Source organism: Lissotriton vulgaris, chromosome 9 (assembly GCF_964263255.1).
Source record: "Lissotriton vulgaris chromosome 9, aLisVul1.2, whole genome shotgun sequence".
Taxonomy (NCBI): domain Eukaryota; kingdom Metazoa; phylum Chordata; class Amphibia; order Caudata; family Salamandridae; genus Lissotriton; species Lissotriton vulgaris.
In genome coordinates, this window is record NC_141697.1 from 833002082 (window position 1) to 833024885 (window position 22804).

General features: G+C 42.4%; 1 protein-coding gene across 1 annotated transcript in view; it reads left to right on the plus strand.

Moving 5' to 3' along the window:
* Positions 1-22804, plus strand: part of LOC147692327 (gastric inhibitory polypeptide receptor-like) — a 1656621-nt gene that overhangs the window by 507402 nt on the left and 1126415 nt on the right. The gene's annotated exons all lie outside the window — the stretch shown is intronic.

Sequence of the window (22804 nt, forward strand, 5' to 3'; positions counted from 1 at the left end):
TTTAGATGTTGTACGATTGTAATGATCCGTAAGCTCGCTGACGTCCATCAGTTCAGAAGGGGGTTGAGTTTCACTTGTGCCAAGTTATATTTGACTCTCAGAGCTTAGACCTTTAGTGTCTCTAACCCAATGCTTGGTTTTGACTGTTTTGAGATTATTTTTTTTCTAGTGGATGGTATTTGGAAAGCGATGATGTGGTGATCAGACCAGTCACAAGGAACAATTGTAATTGATTGGACCACTTTTTTTCGGAGATGATCCAATCTAATGTAGCACCTTTGGAATGGGTTGCCAGGGCACAAGCTTGCACTAGTGAGTGGTCGGCTAGGAATTCTTTAAGAATATTGACCTGATTATCCTTGATGTCATTTCAATGAAGATTGAAGTCTCCTAGAAAAATATCATTGGAGTGAGATTCTGAGTTTGCTGTAATAATTTCCATTAGTTGGTATATGAATATTAAGTTTTTGTTGGGGAGGTTTAGAATGCGTGTACTTAGTACAGTTGTTTTATTTTAATGTGGTTTAGTAGTTTGTAGTAAGTGTTTCTTTGTTTATTATGTAGCAAGGTGTATGTGAGTTTTATATTAATGTTTTGATATTCATCATGTATGGTGTATGAGTAAATGGACTAAGAGACATTTTGAAGGTTCGGTCCAACATTCATAATCAACATTGACTTAGTCTTAATAAATTAATTATCTGGTGTAGGAAATATAAGTTTGTAATTATTAGGGTTGACATGTAGGAGGAAGGGTTAATTATTATGTGGGATATTTAAGAGTTCAGGAAATTGGGGGCATATTTATAAGCCCCGTGCCTGAGCATCTCTTTTTGTGATGCTTTGGCAGCGCAAACTTTAAAATCATATATATGAGGCGACGCAAAGCCACTATGGCCTAGTTTTTTCCTCTTTCCCATGTGTTCTGCATTCTGCAGCACACATAGAAAGCGTCTCTCAAGCTTGTTTTTGTGCAGAAATGTGCACCTTCCTGCACAAAAAGAATCCTACCGACAACACAGGCCCCTAGAATTTTGGTGCATCGTGCTAGGCTGACAAAATGGCACCAGTGCCGGAGGAAAGAATAGGAATGCACCTTATTGGATTATTATGGTGCATTCCTGCCCTTTCACTTTTGTGCAGGGCAGCGCAGAAAGGTTACTTGCTGTGCTGTCCTATGCCAAAACCCCAAACATGAGGCCCAGGATGTCTTGATATCTTCTAGATGCAGCAGGAGTATCACTGATGGCTTTTTTTATTTGTACAATTAAGCATTTTAAAGTGGGTATAGCTGGTGGCTGTCCTGTGCACAGGTACATTAGGGAGTATATTTTGTATAAGTTAGAACTGGCTCTTGGGAACTAGTGCTTGCCTCTTCATAATCCTCAAGTACATACCTTACTTCAATTTCCGGGACATTTGGGTGGTGGTTGTGTTCTTTCACATTAATATCAACATTGTTTATCATAAAGCCCTCCCATTCCAAGCATTAGAGTAGTATTTTGTACATTGTCAGTGCTTGTGGTCCCTTGGCTGTACGTATAGCCAATATGCAAGAGCAATTGTTTACCTTTCCTTAATGTGATATATATTGCTCTTTCTGTCATACTTTCTGAAAATAATGTAACCCCTTTGGTGCATGTGTCGGACAATGACTGACCCACGCAGACCCTTTCTGGTGCGTCTGTCAACCATTGGCAAACACCGGTGAGGGCTCAAAAGGATCCTATTCTGCAAGCACCGGAGGATTCTTTCTTTTTTTTAAAGGATGGGGAGATATGGAATCGCCTCCGCCTCTTTCCCATGCCCCACTCCCACCCATCAGTGATATCAGAGTGTCACGAGGCTTGCTGGAATCACTTTTCTACTGTTGATTAAGACTACTCAAGATAAGACCTTGCTCAATCTTTCAGTTGGGTTTTAGGGGGCCACAATGCCTCCCTAGGATTCAGAGAATCATCATTGGAAAGGGGTGAAGCACCCCTTTCCAACAATGTCTTCCTGGCACTGTTTCTTTGCTGTGAATCACAGCACAGCCAAAATTCAAAGCAAGGAAACACCACTGGGCCACCAGGGCATTTATAAGGGGGGGGGGGGGCAGTAATGTGCCACCCCTGTCCCCCAGGGGGGGATAATAAAAAAATAAGTGTTTTCCCCTGGAAGGTGATTGCGCCCCCCAGGGGATTATAAATAAAAAAAAATACAAATTAAAAAAATCGATGAAATTGTCAACAATAATAACATACATTGTTGTGATCTGTTCAGTGTCTTGTTCTATGTTGTTGTATAAATACTTGTTCAATGTCTGAGCACTGCGTCATCTGCACTGATTTGGATATATAAGGAAATGTATTTTGTCTTTATACTAGGTGTTTGAAAATAATCATATTTCAAGATATTGTGTCTTGTACCCTATTTCAATAGCATTGGGTATGATACAAGTTAGTAGTTGAGTTTTCACAGTTTCAAAGCAATGGAAAAAGTGTTGGTGAATGAGTCCCACAGGTCATTTGTTTGGCTTATTGCTTTAGGAATTGTAGGCAGTGTTCCACAACATGTTTGCCTTAGTTTCGATGGTAGATATGCTTGCCCCTTCAAGGAATGAGGCCTCAGAAGGCATACTTGGACACCCTCAATTTGTATTCACAAACAGAAAGGAGTTGGATTTAGCACAGTGATTGCGCTGAAGGTGCATGAAAGACACGTTTTCTTGAGCTTCAAGTAGCTAGGAACGGAAGGCGTTAATATAGGTTCACTTGTCAAGTACACAGGATTAGTCGAGACTTTGATGGGGTCAGAAACATGAACGGGTAAGAAAAGCTTATGGTAGGTGTGTTTTCACAGGGATATTGCATAGGTAGAAGGCAGATAGTAAAGGTAGTACAGATACACATGCCATCCCTTCATCTTCACGTATGGATTCAAACCCATTGGCACCGCACTCACCCTGATACTAAATGACTCCCTCGCTCAACTGAGCAAATGACTCCAAACCATACAGACACCATACAGAAGACAGCAGGCAGCCTCCTCCCTAAATATCTCAACACTCACACACACACACCTGGCACCTGAAACAGCTTTACTGACTCCCTCTTTTCAAACTCCTGAAACTCACATTTAAATTCTTTCACAGCACTGGTCCAGCATACCTCAATACTGCCTCAGTTCTAAGAAACCTTCCAGACACCTTTGCTCAGCACCAGACCAAGGAGAATAGACATCTCCTAATTGGCTCCAAAAGGGCAGCATGATCTGTATCTACACATATACCATCTCTAAAATGAGTGCATTCCGCTCAAAGCTGAACACTTGGCTCTTCAACTAGGTTACTCCATGGATCATCCCTGACTGCTCCTGCATCAGCGACAGGAAACCCTCTCGGGTTATAATACATGTTGCAAAAAATTCATACCATTGCAAAGATCACTGCACCCAGACCACACTTATGGCTAAAATGTTTGTCCTGATTGCCATGTTCATCCTCTGTCAGGTCATGGTAGATGTTCAATCTGTTGTATGATAAGTGCATTACAGTCACAGCACTGCAGATAACGGTGGTTTGGGACATATGCTACATTCTCTCAGTCTACCCTGTGTGTCAAAAAGTAAATTTCTTCATAGTTAATGACGTTCTCTTTAGGGAACTTCGACAGTATTCCTCAGCATGTTTGCCTTTGTTGCAAACATAGATAGGCTCATTCTGTTTGATGAACTATTCCTCGGAGGCACACTCAGACACCCCCAATTCGTATCCACAAACTGGAATGATTCGGATTTACCAGAGTGAGTGCGCTAAAGACACATGTAAGACATGTCTCTCTAAGCCTCATGTGGCTGTCATGGGAGTCATTAGTAAAAGTTCACTAGGCATGAGTTTGGTAATGCTCAAAATGAAGGCGATTACTTAGCAGAAGGTAAAAATGTAGTCAAACTGATTCCATCCTGTGGCGTATGAATGTGATGGGTGCTTGAATGGCGGAAGTATGTTCATGTGAGTGCACTGATCTGGTGGATTGGCCCCTGGCTGATGGTATGAAAGTTTTATGTGTGGTGCATGAACTGCATGTAAATGGACCTTAAAGTGGTTGGTGCCTTGACGTGGCTGTATGGCTCACCTTCAGAATTCTTGGTTTCAATATTCAGTATTTGTGCTTTGAAACTAGCATTTCTAGAGGTGCTTAAAGTGGTGGTTTAAGTTAAAAATATTACTAGTACCAGATTTATATCTGTAAGTATATATATATGTAAGTATATATATCTGTAAGTATCCTTACCATGAAGATAATGGGGCAGTGTCTTTTTTATCAGCCAAAATTAAAGATGGCCTTTCTAAGGACTTCTCGTTATTGTGTTTTTTTCCAATGTGGGTAGCTGTGGATTATGGGCCCTAGCTCAGCAGGCACCTAGGCAATCTGCACATTTTTGAAAACCATACAACCAGGGGAGTCCAGGGGTGCATGACGTGTGTGGCTCTCACTGAGTGCTTAATTTCATCAGGATGTCACAGCAGTTTGCACCTCACATTTTGCCTCCTAACAACACAACTACTAACCATCTCACTCCTAACAGTGTGACAATTCAGACTATTTCAAGCCTCCAAATTTATAAGAATGGCTTGGGCAGCCAGGGAAGTCCAGGGTGCATGACGTGCGTGGCTCTCACCCAGTGCTTAATCTCATCAGGATGTCACTGCAGCTTGCACCACACATTTTCCCTGCTAACAACACAACTACTAACCATCTCACTCCTAACAGTGTAACAATTCAGACTATTTCAAGCCTCCAAATTTATAAGAATGGCTTGGGCTTTTTTTTGTATATTGAATTAATAATTACCTGTTGTGGTCATCCCCCTGGCTGGTGGTATGAAAGTTTTATGTGTGGTGCATGAAAGGCATGTAAATGGACCATAAAGTGGTTGGTGCCTTGACGTGGCTTTATGGCTCACCTTCAGAATTCTTGGTTTCAATATTCAGTATTTTTGCTTTGAAACAAGCATTTCTAGAGTTGCTTAAACCTACCAGTGTAAGTGGTGGTTTAAGTTAAAAAAATTACTAGTACCAGATTTATATCTGTAGCGGTAAGTATCCTTACCTTAAAGATAATGAGGCAGTGCTTTTTTATCAGCCAAAATGTAAAAATGGCCTTTACTAAGGACTTCTTGCTATTGTGTTTTTTCCATTGTGGGTAGTTGTGGATTATGGGCCCTAGCTCAGCAGCCACCTAGGGAAATCTGCACATTTTTGAAAACCATACAACCAGGGGAGTCCAGGGGTGCATGACGTGCGTGGCTCTCACTGAGTGCTTAATTTCATCAGGATGTCACAGCAGTTTGCACCTCACATTTTGCCTGCTAACAACACAACTACTAACCATCTCACTCCTAACAGTGTGACAATTCAGACTATTTCAAGCCTCCAAATTTATAAGAATGGCTTGGGCAGCCAGGAAAGTGCAGGGATGCATGACGTGCGTGGCTCTCACCCAGTGCTTAATCTCATCAGGATGTCACTGCAGCTTGCCCCACACATTTCCCTGCTAACAACACAACTACTAACCATCTCACTCCTAACAGTGTAACAATTCAAACTATTTCAAGCCTCCAAATTTATAAGAGTGGCTTGGGCTTTTTTTTGTATATTGAATTAATAATTACCTGTTGTTGTGGTCATCCCCATGGCTGGTGGTATGAAAGTTTTATGTGTGGTGCATGAACGGCATGTAAATGGACCATAAAGTGGTTGGTGCCTTGACGTGGCTTTATGGCTCACCTTTAGAATTCTTGGTTTCAATATTCAGTATTTTTGCTTTGAAACAAGCATTTCTAGAGGTGCTTAAACCTACCAGTGTAAGTGGTGGTTTAAGTTAAAAAAATTACTAGTATCAGATTTATATCTGTAGCGGTAAGTATCCTTACCTTAAAGATAATGAGGCAGTGCCTTTTTTATCAGCCAAAATGTAAAAATGGCCTTTACTAAGGCATTCTTGCTATTGTGTTTTTTTCCATTGTGGGTAGTTGTGGATTATGGGCCCTAGCTCAGCAGCCACCTAGGGAAATCTGCACATTTTTGAAAACCATACAACCAGGGGAGTCCAGGGGTGCATGACGTGCGTGGCTCTCACTGAGTGCTTAATTTCATCAGGATGTCACAGCAGTTTGCACCTCACATTTTGCCTGCTAACAACACAACTACTAACCATCTCACTCCTAACAGTGTGACAATTCAGACTATTTCAAGCCTCCAAATTTATAAGAATGGCTTGGGCAGCCAGGGAAGTCTAGGGGTGCATGACGTTCGTGTCTCTCACCCAGTACTTAATCTCATCAGGATGTCACTGCAGCTTGCACCACACATTTTCCCTGCTAACAATACAACTACTAACCATCTCACTCCTAACAGTGTAAAAATTCAGACTATTTCAAGCCTCCAAATTTGTAAGAATGGCTTGGGCTTTTTTTTGTATATTGAATTAATAATTACCTGTTGTTGTGGTCATCCCCCTGGCTGGTGGTATGAAAGTTTTATGTGTGGTGCATGAACGGCATGTAAATGGACCATAAAGTGGTTGGTGCCTTGACGTGGCTTTATGGCTCACCTTCAGAATTCTTGGTTTCAATATTCAGTATTTTTGCTATGAAACAAGCATTTCTAGAGGTGCTTAAACCACCAGTGTAAGTGGTTGTTTAAGTTAAAAAAATTACTAGTACCAGATTTATATCTGTAGCGGTAAGTATCCTTACCTTAAAGATAATGTGGCAGTGCCTTTTTTATCAGCCAAAATGTAAAAATGGCCTTTACTAAGGACTTCTTGCTATTGTGTTTTTTTCCATTGTGGGTAGTTGTGGATTATGGGCCCTAGCTCAGCAGCCACCTAGGGAAATCTGCACATTTTTGAAAACCATACAACCACGGGAGTCCAGGGGTGCATGACGTGCGTGGCTCTGACCCAGTGCTTAATCTCATCAGGAGGCCACTGAAGCTTGCACCACAAATTTTACCTGCTATCAACACAACTACTAACCATCTCACTCCTAAACGTGTGACAATTCAGACTATTTCAAGCCTCTAAAGTTATAAGAATGGCTTGGTCAGCAGGTAATAGTCTTTTTTTTAGTATACTGAATTAATAATTACCTGTTGTTGTGGTCATCCTCAAATTCGCCAGACAGTGCCACCTTGTGACAGACAGTTACAAGAGCCAGTGTTGAGAAATAATGCCAGTGCTAAGCCCCAGAAACCTACTAGCTCAAATTAACCACTGCTCTCACCAGGTAATATTACTCAGAAGCCCTTGCAAATGTCAAACTTTGGTAAGAAACGCACATTTTCATCACATTTCTGTGACGGTAAGACATGGAATCTGCAGGGAGCCACAAATTTCCTACCACCCGGTGTTCCCACTCATTTCCCGATAAAATCGCTGCCTTGCTTGTGTGACCGGGCCTAGTGCCCGCTAGAGTAACATCTTAAACCAAGGTCAACAGGAGCCTTTGCAGGGGACTCTCATTGACCTTGGTTTGATCTGTTTCTGTCACAGGCAGTATGACTAGTCACACAAATAAGGTACCATTTTTATCAGGAGACTTCGGAGAATGCCATATGGATGGAAGTTCATGGCTTCCCGCAGATTCCAGAACTTTTCATCACAGAAATGTGAGGACAATGTGTCATTTTAGTCAAAGTTTGAGATCTGCAGGGGATTCTGGGTAGAATAAACCTAGTGAGAGCCATGCAAGTCAGCCCACCCTGGATCCTCCTAGGTGTCTAATTATCAAAATTGTACAAGTTGGATAGGTTTCCATAGGTGCTGACTGAGCTAGGGTCCAAAACCTACAGCTACCCACATTGCATAAAAGGGTCAGTTTTCAGTGCAAAAATGTGATGTGTCCATTTTATGTTTCCTGTTGCAGCCACTAGGTCTACTCACACAAGTGAGGTGCCATTTTTAGCAGGAGACTTTGGAAAATGCTGGTGGAAGGAAATTTCTGGCTCCCCACAGATTCAAAATTTTCCATCACAGAAATGTTAGGAAAATGTGTTTTTTAGTCAAAGTTTATGAGGAATTCTGGGTCAAAAAACCTGTTGAGAACCACAAAAGTCAGCCCACCCTGGATAACCCTAGGTGTCTAGTTTTTGAAAATGTACAGGTTGTTCAGGTTTCCTGAGGTGCTGGCTGAAGTAGGGCCCACAATCTACACCTACACACATTGGAAAAAAGGGTCAGTTTTCTGTGGAAAACTTTGATGCGTCCCTATTGTGTTTTGGGCCAGTTTCTGTTGCAATCACTTGGCATACCCACACAAGTGAGATACCATTTTTATTGGGATACGTGGGGGGTTGCCGGTGTAAGGAAGTGTGTGGCTCCGAGAAGATTCCAGAAATTTCCATCACAGAAATATAAGCAAATGTGAATTTTTAGTCAAAGTTTGAAGTTTGCACGAGATTCTGGGAAAAAAATACCTGGTGAGAGCATGTCGGCCACCCTGGATACCTCTAGGTGTCTGGTTTTAAAAAATGTACAGGTGACCTAGGTTTTCTGAGGTGCCGGCTGAGCTAAGGTCCAAAATCTACAGCTACCCACATTGGAATGAAAGGGTCAGTTTTCAGTGAAAAAATGTGATTTATCCATGTTGCGTTTTGGGATTTTTCCTGTCTCGGGCACTAGGCCTAGCAACACAAGTGAGGTACTGTTTTTATCAAGAGACTTGGCGAAATACTCGGTGGAAGGATTCGTATGGTTCTCTGCAGATTCCAGAACATTCCAGACAGGAATTTGAGAAAAATGTGTTTTTTAGTCAAAGTTTGAGGTTATGCAAGAAATTCTGGGTAAAAAAAACGTGGTGAAAGCCATGCAAGTCAGCCCAAGTATCTAGTTTTAGATAATGTACTGGTAATGTACAGGTATACTAGTTTTCTTAGGTGCTGGCTGAGCTAGGGTCGAAAATCAATAGCTATCCTCTTCGCAAAAAAGGGTCAGTTTTGAGCAAAAAAATATGACGCTTCTGTGTTGCTTTTTGGGCCATTTCCTGTCACAGGCACTAGGTCTTCCCACAAAAGTGAGGTACAATTTTATCAAGAGGCTTCGTGGAATGCCAAGTGGAAGGAAATTAGTGATTCTCTCCAGATTTTATAAGTTTCAATCACAGAAATTTGAGTAAAACGTGTTTTTAGTCAAGGTTTGAGGTCTGCAAGGAATTCCAGGAAAAAAAACCTGGTGAGAGCCATGAAAGTCCCCCCACCCTGGATACCCCTGCATGTCTACTTTTAAAAAATGCACAGGTTTGCTAAGTTCCCCTAGGTGCTCGCTGAGCTAGATTCTAAAATCTGGAGCTACCCACATTGAAAAAAGGGTCTGCTTGCAATGGAAAAATGTGATGTGTTCATGTTGTGTTTTGAATCATTTCCTGTCGCAGGCACCAGGCTTACCCACACAATTGGAGTACCATTTTTCTTGGAAGATTTGTGGGATCATAGAATAGTAGAACATTTGTTATTATCCATTGGTTTTTGCTGCATTTGCGCCTTTCACATGTAATCCAGTGTAAGAGAAAGAAGACATTTTGATACCCTCTAAACCATACGCTAGTACAGGTACCCGCAAATAACTCCTGACCATAAACTGTATATGTTGTGCCCACTCACTGCTATCTGGATTGGAAAACTGCTGCTTATTTGTGCCTGGCGAGGGATCTTTATCCCTACTTGCTGACTGTATCCCGTTTTTGCTGTGCCTGAGCTGACGCTCTCTTTGCCACTGCTCCGTGGTGTGCCTCCCCTTGACTCGCTGGTGTGAGCGTGAGCTGCAATCCGCACGCTCTGACCATCGCTCCCAGCTGGAGTCTGAAGGGTTGAGGCAAGGGTAAAATAATACAGAGCGCCTAACCTGGGGGACTGCGAGGACCAGAAATCCCAGCTGGGGTCAGCTGGTTCCTCTTCCCCCAGGCAACACGCCCACGGACACGCCCACTGACGAGGCAGGTCAAAGCTTCGTGACACCCGCTTGGCGGGCGCCACTCACTGCTATCTGGATTGGAAAACTGCTGCCTATTTGTGCCTGGCGAGGGATCTTTATCCCTACTTGCTGACTGTATCCCGTTTTTGCTGTGCCTGAGCTGACGCTCTCTTTGCCATTGCTCTGTGGTGTGCCTCCCCTTGACTCGCTGGTGTGAGCGTGAGCTGCAATCCGCACGCTCTGACCATCGCTCCCAGCTGGAGTCTGAAGGGTTGAGGCAAGGGTAAAATAATACAGAGCGCCTAACCTGGGGGACTGCGAGGACCAGAAATCCCAGCTGGGGTCAGCTGGTTCCTCTTCCCCCAGGCGACACGCCCACGGACACGCCCACTGACGAGGCAGGTCAAAGCTTCGTGACACCCGCTTCGCGGGCGCCACTCACTGCTATCTGGATTGGAAAACTGCTGCTTATTTGTGCCTGGCGAGGGATCTTTATCCCTACTTGCTGACTGTATCCCGTTTTTGCTGTGCCTGAGCTGACGCTCTCTTTGCCATTGCTCCGTGGTGTGCCTCCCCTTGACTCGCTGGTGTGAGCGTGAGCTGCAATCCGCACGCTCTGACCATCGCTCCCAGCTGGAGTCTGAAGGGTTGAGGCAAGGGTAAAATAATACAGAGCGCCTCACCTGGGGGACTGCGAGGACCAGAAATCCCAGCTGGGGTCAGCTGGTTCCTCTTCCCCCAGGTGACACGCCCACGGACACGCCCACTGACGAGGCAGGTCAAAGCTTCGTGACACCCGCTTCGCGGGCGCCACTCACTGCTATCTGGATTGGAAAACTGCTGCTTATTTGTGCCTGGCGAGGGATCTTTATCCCTACTTGCTGACTGTATCCCGTTTTTGCTGTGCCTGAGCTGACGCTCTCGTTGCCATTGCTCCGTGGTGTGCCTCCCCTTGACTCGCTGGTGTGAGCGTGAGCTGCAATCCGCACGCTCTGACCATCGCTCCCAGCTGGAGTCTGAAGGGTTGAGGCAAGGGTAAAATAATACAGAGCGCCTAACCTGGGGGACTGCGAGGACCAGAAATCCCAGCTGGGGTCAGCTGGTTCCTCTTCCCCCAGGCGACACGCCCACGGACACGCCCACTGACGAGGCAGGTCAAAGCTTCGTGACACCCGCTTCGCGGGCGCCACTCACTGCTATCTGGATTGGAAAACTGCTGCTTATTTGTGCTTGGCGAGGGATCTTTATCCCTACTTGCTGACTGTATCCCGTTTATGCTGTGCCTGAGCTGACGCTCTCTTTGCCATTGCTCCGCGGTGTGCCTCCCCTTGACTCGCTGGTGTGAGCGTGAGCTGCAATCCGCACGCTCTGACCATCGCTCCCAGCTGGAGTCTGAAGGGTTGAGGCAAGGGTAAAATAATACAGAGCGCCTAACCTGGGGGACTGCGAGGACCAGAAATCCCAGCTGGGGTCAGCTGGTTCCTCTTCCCCCAGGCGACACGCCCACGGACACGCCCACTGACGAGGCAGGTCAAAGCTTCGTGACACCCGCTTCGCGGGCGCCACTCACTGCTATCTGGATTGGAAAACTGCTGCTTATTTGTGCCTGGCGAGGGATCTTTATCCCTACTTGCTGACTGTATCCCGTTTTTGCTGTGCCTGAGCTGACGCTCTTTTTGCCATTGCTCCGTGGTGTGCCTCCCCTTGACTCGCTGGTGTGAGCGTGAGCTGCAATCCGCACGCTCTGACCATCGCTCCCAGCTGGAGTCTGAAGGGTTGAGGCAAGGGTAAAAAATACAGAGCGCCTAACCTGGGAGACTGCGAGGACCAGAAATCCCAGCTGGGGTCAGCTGGTTCCTCTTCCCCCAGGCGACACACCCACGGACACGCCCACTGACGAGGCAGGTCAAAGCTTCGTGACACCCGCTTCGCGGGCGCCAATCACTGCTATCTGGATTGGAAAACTGCTGCTTATTTGTGCCTGGCGAGGGATCTTTATCCCTACTTGCTGACTGTATCCCGTTTTTGCTGTGCCTGAGCTGACGCTCTCTTTGCCATTGCTCCGTGGTGTGCCTCCCCTTGACTCGCTGGTGTGAGCGTGAGCTGCAATCCGCACGCTCTGACCATCGCTCCCAGCTGGAGTCTGAAGGGTTGAGGCAAGGGTAAAATAATACAGAGCGCCTAACCTGGGGGACTGCGAGGACCAGAAATCCCAGCTGGGGTCAGCTGGTTCCTCTTCCCCCAGGCGACACGCCCACGGACACGCCCACTGACGAGGCAGGTCAAAGCTTCGTGACACCCGCTTCGCGGGCGCCACTCACTGCTATCTGGATTGGAAAACTGCTGCTTATTTGTGCCTGGCGAGGGATCTTTATCCCTACTTGCTGACTGTATCCCGTTTTTGCTGTGCCTGAGCTGACGCTCTCTTTGCCATTGCTCCGTGGTGTGCCTCCCCTTGACTCGCTGGTGTGAGCGTGAGCTGCAATCCGCACGCTCTGACCATCGCTCCCAGCTGGAGTCTGAAGGGTTGAGGCAAGGGTAAAATAATACAGAGCGCCTAACCTGGGGGACTGCGAGGACCAGAAATCCCAGCTGCGGTCAGCTGGTTCCTCTTCCCCCAGGCGACACGCCCACGGACACGCCCACTGACGAGGCAGGTCAAAGCTTCGTGACACCCGCTTCGCGGGCGCCACTCACTGCTATCTGGATTGGAAAACTGCTGCTTATTTGTGCCTGGCGAGGGATCTTTATCCCTACTTGCTGACTGTATCCCGTTTTTGCTGTGCCTGAGCTGACGCTCTCTTTGCCATTGCTCCGTGGTGTGCCTCCCCTTGACTCGCTGGTGTGAGCGTGAGCTGCAATCCGCACGCTCTGACCATCGCTCCCAGCTGGAGTCTGAAGGGTTGAGGCAAGGGTAAAATAATACAGAGCGCCTAACCTGGGGGACTGCGAGGACCAGAAATCCCAGCTGGGGTCAGCTGGTTCCTCTTCCCCCAGGCGACACGCCCACGGACACGCCCACTGACGAAACGTTGAAAAATCGATTTGCCTCCCGCGACGCGGGACGCGCGCGGGACCTAGCGCGGGACGAAGCCCGGACAAAGGGCGGGCCGTCTAAGGCCGTCCAAGGACGCACAAGGACGGGACGGGCCACCCCTTTTCCATCTCCTTGTTTATCGCTGTGAAACTAATACTTGGATTAAAAAGTTTGATAGTCATATAGTCCCTGTCACCAAGAGAAATCTGTGAAACCGTGGAAAAGCTTCTTCTTCTTGAAATACTTGTCGCCGACTCCCGACGCTGATAAACAACACATCTGATAACATCACGGTAACTACTTACAATATATTTTATCTGACCGTGATAATTATTTATGGCATATAAAAAACTAAGATCGCGTACCATTTTTATGAAGAGAATGGGTACAGAGGAAGCAGTAAGGCAAAGTTCCGTAAAAGCAGTAAAACAGGGTCGGTTAATTGGTAAACCAGCTATTAGTAATTCTTTCTTAGCTCCTACTCCAAAAAATCAATCTTGTCTACCTGATCAAGAATCGCCTATAACAATGGAAAGTAACCCAGCTAAAGAGGCTTCTGAGTTGCCTACTACGGATGCACAGATTATCTCAATCTCAAGTGATCAAGGTTCCCAATCAAAACCTCAGATATTCTGTCCAACACAGGAGTCTCAAACATTGATTCCTGACTCTTCTAAATTAATCACCATCACACCGGTAAAACAAATAAATCACCTTTCTGACATCGAGGATCCCTACTCAAACGATACAAAACCGATAGAAAATATCTCTGAGATTTCACCTAACTCAGCTGACCCGCAAACTGAATCTCACAATCAAATATTTGATCATAAAATAGACTTGGATACATCATTAGATAAATTTCTGCCAAATAATATGAACTCTACTAACATGGCGACACCTGTCTCAAAGTCTCTACATACTTTACAGGAAATACTAGAATCTGTCCTCTCTTTTTTAGGTAACATCTTAGAAAATTCAGATCAAACTCTGGATGTTCAAATTGGCATTCTGAAATTTCTGGTAGAAGAAAAGAGGAAAAAAGAACATATTGAATTAACAAAAAGTATACAGACTCAAGAGGAAAGAAAAGATCTCTCTGAATTGTTCCTTTCAACAAAAACACCAACTCCTGAATCTCAAAATAAACGTGATAACAGTACTCAAACTACCGATCAAAAATCAGTACAATTAGCTAACACTACGACCCAGAAAAATCCTAATGGGGACCGAATATACTCTCTAAAGAAACTGTTTAGAGAGGAACCTTCATCGATAGCCAAAGAGTATCTGATCTTCTCGATTAAAAATACCAAAATGATAAAAGATACCGTTGAAGGAAATGAACTAACTACTCTAGTACCTGCATTAGATGAAGCTGGAAATGGAAAACCCAATCAAAAGAAATGTAACAAAAGATCAAAAAGAAAAATGAGTAATAGGAGGCTACTAAGAAGAATCAATAAAAAGAAAACCAGAAAGATCAGATTTGAAAACGAAAACATTGATCAAAATATTGAGGAAGGATCTCTGGAAAAGGTAACAACTAATCAAACTATGGTAGAGGAACAAAATGAAACCACAAATATATTGCCCACAAAACATCTGAATCATAAAGCACCTGAATATGTTCCCCTTAGAAACAGTATAGATCAAACAAATAGAGAAAGCAGAACTAATAAGCTGCAACCCCACGGTGGTGATCAACCCTCAACCAAATACTTACAATTTGAAGAACTTTTTCCTACTGATGATCTATCGCTAAATCGAGAAAGGATAATCAATTTGTTGCAACAAATCTATACGCTACAATCCATCACTAGTAAAGAAATAGATCTAGTCACATTTCCTATAAAAGAAAATCAAAAAATCGCGAAAGTAGCTTTTTGGTCAACTGTTGTTCCCAGGATCATTGTAAGGGAAAAAGAAATATTGCATAAATATGGATATGATGTCATTGAAATATTTCCACCAAAGAACTTTGTAACCAAATTGACTTGTCCTCAAAACATTATTACCAATACTCACTCAAACAATTGGACTACAAATATCTCTGATCATGTTGAACTGGGGCGAACTACCTCTAGGAAGGATATTCTAAAAATTCAGGTAAATAATGGTCAAAGGAATGTATGGACTCAATATCATGAGGAAAAAGAGGCCAGAAAAACAACAGAATCTTGGGCCTGGATATCAGAGGCCTTAAACAGCAACAAACAATTACATCGATTACAATGCACTGTTTAACAGTAGCTTAAAGATTACCTCGTGGAATATGGCCGGAAAACTATCCAACAAAATGACTACAGCACTAAAAGATAACCCTGATATTCTAGCTATACAGGAAACATGGGCAATAAATTCATTCAAACAGAAGGGTTACTATGTTTATGCTATCCCAGCTACAACAACTAGCAGAGGTCATGCCAAGGGAGGTTTGGCTATTCTTTTAAGCGAGGAACATCAATGGTCTCAAGAAATAATCGACTCAAAATCTGACAACTTTCAATGCATCAAGATCATACTAAAAACAAATATTTCCGACCAAAAAAAAGCCCTCTTGTTTTTCAACATGTACAATCCTCCAGGCACATCACAGGATCCATCTTTTATAGAAACCATAGATTTAATATCCAAGATAATTGAAGAACGAGCTAATACTCCGTACTTAATTGTGGGTGATGTGAACGGGAAACTCTCTAATACTGAAATTGGCAAATGGGCAAAAATATACGAAGATGAGTCAATAGATTTACCTATTCCAATATTCCCAAAAGGAAAAGTCGCCGATAAAAGAGGGAAAATGCTATTAGCATCACTCCCAAATATAAACGGTCTAATCTTGAATGGTAACGTAGAAGGTGATAGACCGGCATCTTACACAAGGCGTGGAAATGGATCCTCTTCTATCATCGATTACTTAATATGTAGTACAGAGATATCGGACACATTCCATCATCTGAAAGTAAATTTTACAGAAGAAAGCGACCACGCGCTTTTATGCCTAAACACTGGTTGGTCGATAAAAACAGCCTCTTCTATTCCGATTATGTACCATAAGGGGAATATCGAAATTGATAAAAAGCAGAGACGAATCTTCTGGAATTCAGGGACACTAGACTATATAAATGGAAAGATTCTACAAAACAACATTTTAACCAAAATACACTCGGAAGATCAAATAATAAACTTCGAATGTATTATGACAATCCTTAAAAGATTTCTTCTTAACGGGGAGAAACCACGCAAAAACAAAGTCTACAAGAACTCTAATGAAAACATACACAGGAGGAAATTAAATAAATTTATACGAGGGCAATTTTTAGATTACTCACCTGTTATACAGCAAGAGATAAATAAGTTAAAAAATCAACTAAGAAGGGAGAAGACAAGCAAAAAAAGAATGCAACAAGACAAAAATTGGGTGGACATTCAAGAGGCGGCGAAACAATACAATCAAAGAAAATATTGGTCTTTGATAGCCAAAATAACTGGAACTAAAAAGAAATTATATGCTATACCAGTACCACCCCAGGAATGGGAAGTCTATTTAACTGACCTATATAAAGCGAACCCAACTGAGACTGGCAATAATGCTGCTGAAATGTGTCCGGAAAGCAACTTAACACCAATAGAAAAAAGTACAGCACATTCTATTGAAAATCATATAAGAAATGCCAGGAACACTTCAGCGTCAGGTCCTGACCTGATACCGATTAAAGTTCTGCAGTCAAATCCTAAGGAATGGAGTCTGATGTTAACATCACTTTTTAATCTTATCTTTTGTACCAGGAGAATACCTAAATCATGGTAAGGAAGTTCAATAATCCCTATTTACAAAAAAGGGAATCGAAATGTTGCTAGTAATTACCGCCAAATTGCATTAATGGACGCTACAGGTAAAATATTCGCAGCGGAGGTACTGGACAGATTAAAAGCCTGGTGCTTCGCGAATGGAATAATACCGAAGTTTCAAGCTGGCTTTCGCCCCAATCATTCAGTAACAGATAATATCTCAATACTTCAGACTATTCTCGATAAATACATTGGGAGGAAATCACAACCAGTGTATGCTGCCTTCATAGATTATTCCACTGCGTTTGACCGCGTAGATAGACCAACGTTATGGAAAAAACTGAGAAGACTGGGGATTTCTGAAAATTTATTGCAAATTATAATCACATTACACACGAACACCTGGTCCCAGGTACAAAAGGGAAGTGAAAAAGGTCTGACGAAATCAATTAATACCTCGAATGGTCTTAAACAAGGATGTCTTCTTGCACCAATTCTTTTTTCATTATATCTGAGCGATCTACCATCTTACTTACAAAAATGCTCAAGCCTGCCACCAAAGATTGCTTTTCAGAGCATACATGCGCTGCTTTACGCAGACGATATAGTTATGTTAGACCTCACCCCTTTTGGTCTTCAAAATTTACTGGATTCTTTAAATGTTTATTCGAAGGAACATTTTCTAATCCCTAATCTAACAAAAACAAAAGTAGTGGCGTTTTCTGGCCGGAAAAAAAAGCGCTAAATATCGCTGGTACCTTGATGGGATAAGAGTAGAGGAAGTAGATGAATATACTTACCTTGGCAGGATTTTTACTAAGAACTTACAAAATCTTAAACATATAAACAATCTAAAGAAAAAATCTGAAATCCACGCCGGGGCACTCTCTAGAATGTATACTGCCACAGGAAGTAGGCATTTCTCCTCATTACTCAAGGTGTATAAAGTAAAAATACCCTCGGTCTTGTCCTATGCAACTGAACATCTACCTACAAAACAATGGTCTTTCATGGACATTACCGAAGGAAAGATCTTGAAAAGATTACTAAAGGTTTCTACATCAACATCTGTACAGGCTCTCAGATTGGAATTTGCTTTGACAAGTTCATATGCAACAGCTATGGCAAATGTTATTCGATGGGCGTACAACATTTTGCACGCAAAGGAAGGAACGTTGAGATTCTTGTTGAAGACTGAGATATTTAAAACAGATTCTCGACAACTCAACTTTTCTAAGAACATGTCTGAAGCCTTTAAAACAGCTAACTTGACTGAAGATATTCTGTTATCATGGACAAAACCCCAGTTAAAACTTTTCTTGAAATGCTTTATTCCAAGACTAAGTTATGATCTTGACTTTATGCATTGTAGTAAGTTATCCACATATAAAACTTACATAGAGTCGTTGGAATATAAGCAATTACGGCCATACCTGGGGCTCTGCCTTACACATGGAGCAAGAAGGTCCATAACTATGTTGCGCTTAGGCATTCTCCCAGTTTCCACTGTTACATCTAAATGGTCAACAGGAGACTCCCCTATCTGTAAACTCTGTTTTGGTGGTGATCAAGATAGTGTGCATATTTTATTTGTTTGTCCACACGCAAGTGTAGTTAAAGCACGGGCTAGATATCTCAAGCCGATATACCAGAAATGCAATATTACTACAGTAAACAATCTACTAGCATTATGTAAACGACCGACTGGCGAATGGGTTTTTTATAATTTCTATACATTTTTAAAATCTTTTTTAAAACTTTATTGATTATGCTTATATTCTGTAATCTGTTTTTAAATTTGTGGTCCTCAGTTGAGTACCAAAGCAAATAAAAAACTTTTGACTTGACTTGTGCCCATTTCAGAAGTACATAGGATTTCTTGGTACCCATTTTTAACTTTACCTATTTCACTATATGAATTGGTCTATACTCAGCACTGAATGAAAAACCATTGTGCTGTGCATCTCAGTTGTTGGCTCTGGGCACCTTGAGTTCTTGGAGAACCTACAAACCCTATACATCTTGCAATGAGAAGGATCTAGCAAACGTAATGGTATATTGTTTTGTTAGTCGGCCTTCGTGACTAAAAGTTAAATATGAACATTTTGCCACAAATGGCCTTTTTTCCCACTCATTTTAAATATTTCTTTATTTTAACTATTATTTTCTCTGTGAAAACCTTGAAAGATCTACACATATGGCCATTTTTTGAATTCAGAGTTTTGTCTACTTTTCAAACATTTGCAGGTTTTGTGGATTGCCAATGGGTTTTATACTGGTTTCTACCACAAACTAGAAGCAGGTGGGGAGCACAAAAAATTGTAAAAATGGGCTACCTCTTTGAAAAATTACAAAACTGTGGGACAAAATTAGATTTTTTGATTCAGTTCTGCATGATCCTGAACTCTGGAAAAAATGTGACTTTAGTACAACAAACTGTTTGTGGATGCCATTTTAGTAAAATAACCAGACACTTTTATCTAGAGCCCTTTTTCCCTATTTTTCTGAAAAAACTCAAAATCTTAAAAGATTTTGCCTATTTTCTCGGTCTCCTCCAGGGGAATCCACAAACCCTGCGAGCTTTTAGAATCCCTAGGATGTTTGAAAAAATGGATGGCATTTGGTGTGGATATTGTATGTGGAACAAATTGTTATGGAGAACTAAGAGTGAACTACTCCAAATAGCCAAAAAAGGACTCAACTCCGGTGGAAGGACCAGTAGCTAAGAGGTTAACCATACAGTTAAATAAATTGTAACAATTTTTTTTTTGGTAATGTACATAAAATAGCATGACCATCATTTTACTTTTTATACTTACATACTTGTGGTTAATTACATTGAAAGTTTTTTTTTCAGTTTTCCGTTGAAGTTGTTCCAATATGGATCAGGTGGCTTGTTTTCTGTTGAGGTAAAAAGTTGTACTAGTTATTTTTTACATATAAGGTTTAGTTGATGTTTAGAAGTGCCCTGATTTTCCATACTTATTACATGCCATTTCTAAGTGTTTGATTATTACATTGTATTGGTGGTTCTGTAGATTGTCATTTGTGTTGTACTTTTTCTGTAGTACCTAAAGTATGGTAGATATAAATAAATAGAGTGTTTGGTCACTCATTTATACTGTAACAAACATAGTAACTATTTCAAGGGAATCTATGAACATTTATAGCGAGTGGATAACATATTGGTGAGACTGGTTAAAATACTGATGAAGTTCATGCAGAAATTACTCAAAACATTGCATGAACTGATCCCATTTCTAAAGGCTGAATAAAACTATATGTGGGACAACTACAATTTGAAGTGGATCAATTAAAATCATAGAGAGCACTGCAATACAACAAATTGCAGTGAATTTATGATTAGTAGTCACAATATATATATTTCTCGGTGAAAGTTGTAATCACCGTAAACAATTGATACTTCTTTTGCATAGTTTAAAAGGGCTTCACTGGCATCATTTTGTAGACTCTAGCTGCTTGCGGGGAATTTCAAGGAGCTGAGGTGAAGCCGCGAAAGCCCTGACAATCACCGCTGCAGGGGTGGACTACATCTCCTAACCTCATCTCCCACTGTGTTTTCTGCCATTGTGCACAAAAGCGTGTTGTGTGTCTATGGCACACGACGTGTACGGGAACACGCCCATGCCTGGGTGAAGCTCGGTTGAAGGATGGGCCCGTTCACACCCATCATTGCCCAGAGGAGGCTGGCTGGGCCATTCTCTAACATCTGGCTCTTATGCAATAGTATCTGAGTGATACCTCCTTTCTTGGAAAAATGGCTAAACAGAAGATGAAAACAACAGACTCTGGCAGAGATGTTGTAAATACATTGAATTCCTTCTTACTGAGGGCAGCTGACATACTATCCAAAGAAATAGAGCTGACAGAGTGTCTTTCATTAGAGGAGGGAAGATCTGCTTCGGCATTTAAAGAAGCGTGTATTTCTTCAGTTTCTCCTACAAACGGTGCAGACCTTAAATCTCTTACCTCTGACCCTCCTGGTAGTCCTAATGCTCATGACCTTGAAAATGCAACAGAGGGTAGCCCAGGCATGGTACCGCTGAAGAAAAAAAAACGGGAGAACAAAAAACTGACTATAACAAAGCCCAAGTTGATCCAAAAGAGCACAAAAAAACCTTAGTCTTGGTGCACCGGCTGTTATCCACCCTTAGGCCCCTTTGATCCCCTCAAATCTATCTACTGTGGAGGTTTTACCTCATAATTTGGAACATATTCTTAACACACTTCTCAAACCGCTCTTAAATAGAGGCTACATTGACTCTACTTTGCAATAGAACTGCTTCTAGTATTAATAGATTGATAGGGAGGTTTGTTTTGGGGTCTTCACAAACTCAGCTTTTATCATCTGCTGTGGACTCCTTGGACTCAATTAACTCTACAACACGGCTTATGAATCCTACTCCAGCGACATCATTATAGACAAATGTGATTGATCTGGTGTCTGAGAGTTTACCCCCGTTCAAATTTTTGATATTTCCCAAAAGCCTCAAATGGGGAGGCCCCATTTGCAACGGTGTCATTAGTTAATAATTTACTGTCTGGTGAACTGGGCGCTCTAGACTCTCATTATTTGCAAGGAAATCTCCAAGGTCAAAGACTTTTAAAGCCTGAAGATGACATGGCAGTCGCCCATGGAGTAAGGATAGACCTTCCACCAGCAGCCTCCCCTTTTGTCATTGTCTTAGCTGGTACTCCTATATTAAAAGAGGAACAACAGGAAACTACTGAACAGATAATGCACAAAACCTTATTCTGGCTCTCATAATTTTCTAAGGGAAGGGGTAATCTATATTCGCATCTTATTCTGGCAAGGCGAGTCAAATAGGTGGGCTCTGCCCCTAGGTTCATAGGAGGGGATTGTATAATTCAGAATTTTAATAATCAGCAATTGGTAGGCGACTTACTGCGCTCACTTTCTAATGTCCCTACCCTTGACACTCAGATTTCGGCCCTCCCTTTAGCCTTTTTCTATAAACCCTCTAGGCCATCCATAACTGCATATCAGAAGCCAAAGTACCTCTGTTATCCCCACCCCTTAATAAATTTCCATCTTCCTTCGCCAATTCCATTAATTTCCCTGTCTAATAGATTTGCTTCATTAGGAGACCTGGAAGCTTGTGACTGACTGGGTAATTTGTCCTCAAGCTCACATCAAGCAAAATCTTGGCAAAATGAATCCCGTCCGGGCACTCAGGATCCACTGTTCACCGGATCTCATGTGGAATCTGTGCATGAGGTTGAAGGGAAAAAGGGTAATGAATTAGAGTCAACTAGAGTCATCTCATGGAATATATTAGGATACAAAAAGAAAAAGGATAACCCGAATTGGCTGGCCCTGGTCACTCGTTATGATATGTTTCCAGGAAACGTGGGAAATTGATTAAATTAACATACATGGTTAACAGTCTTTTCAGCCCCTACATTACGGTCCAGGGCTGGTCATCCTAGAGGAGGCATAATAACACTAGCGGCAAATACATTGAAATTGAAAATTAAAACATTTTTTAAACGCTACACTGTATTACCAAATCCTATTGCTGGAGGCAAATAAAGCCCACAACTGAATGCTTATTAACTTCTACAATAATAACTTTGAAGGTAAACATGAATCGGTCCTGGACCCCCTGGAAGCAGGTATCGCCGACACTATGGAGACTTCCCATAAAGTCTACGATGTTGTCTGGATGGGTGATTTAAATGCCCACATCTGTAAAAGGGGGGATTCCTATGCCTGTGAGATTTTACATGCTGATGGGGAACCGCTCCCTCATTTTCACCACAACGACTATGGGAATACCTTAAATAGGATTCTTATGGCTAACAGCCTCGAGATAATTAATCCACATGATACCAGAACGGGCCTCCTGCTCCCACCTTGACTATAAGTTCGTATTATTCGAACCTTGGCTATATTATAGTGTCAGAGGCTGTTAAACCTCAGTTTACTGATATTAAGACATATTTTAATCCCTTTAGTAATCATGCACTAATT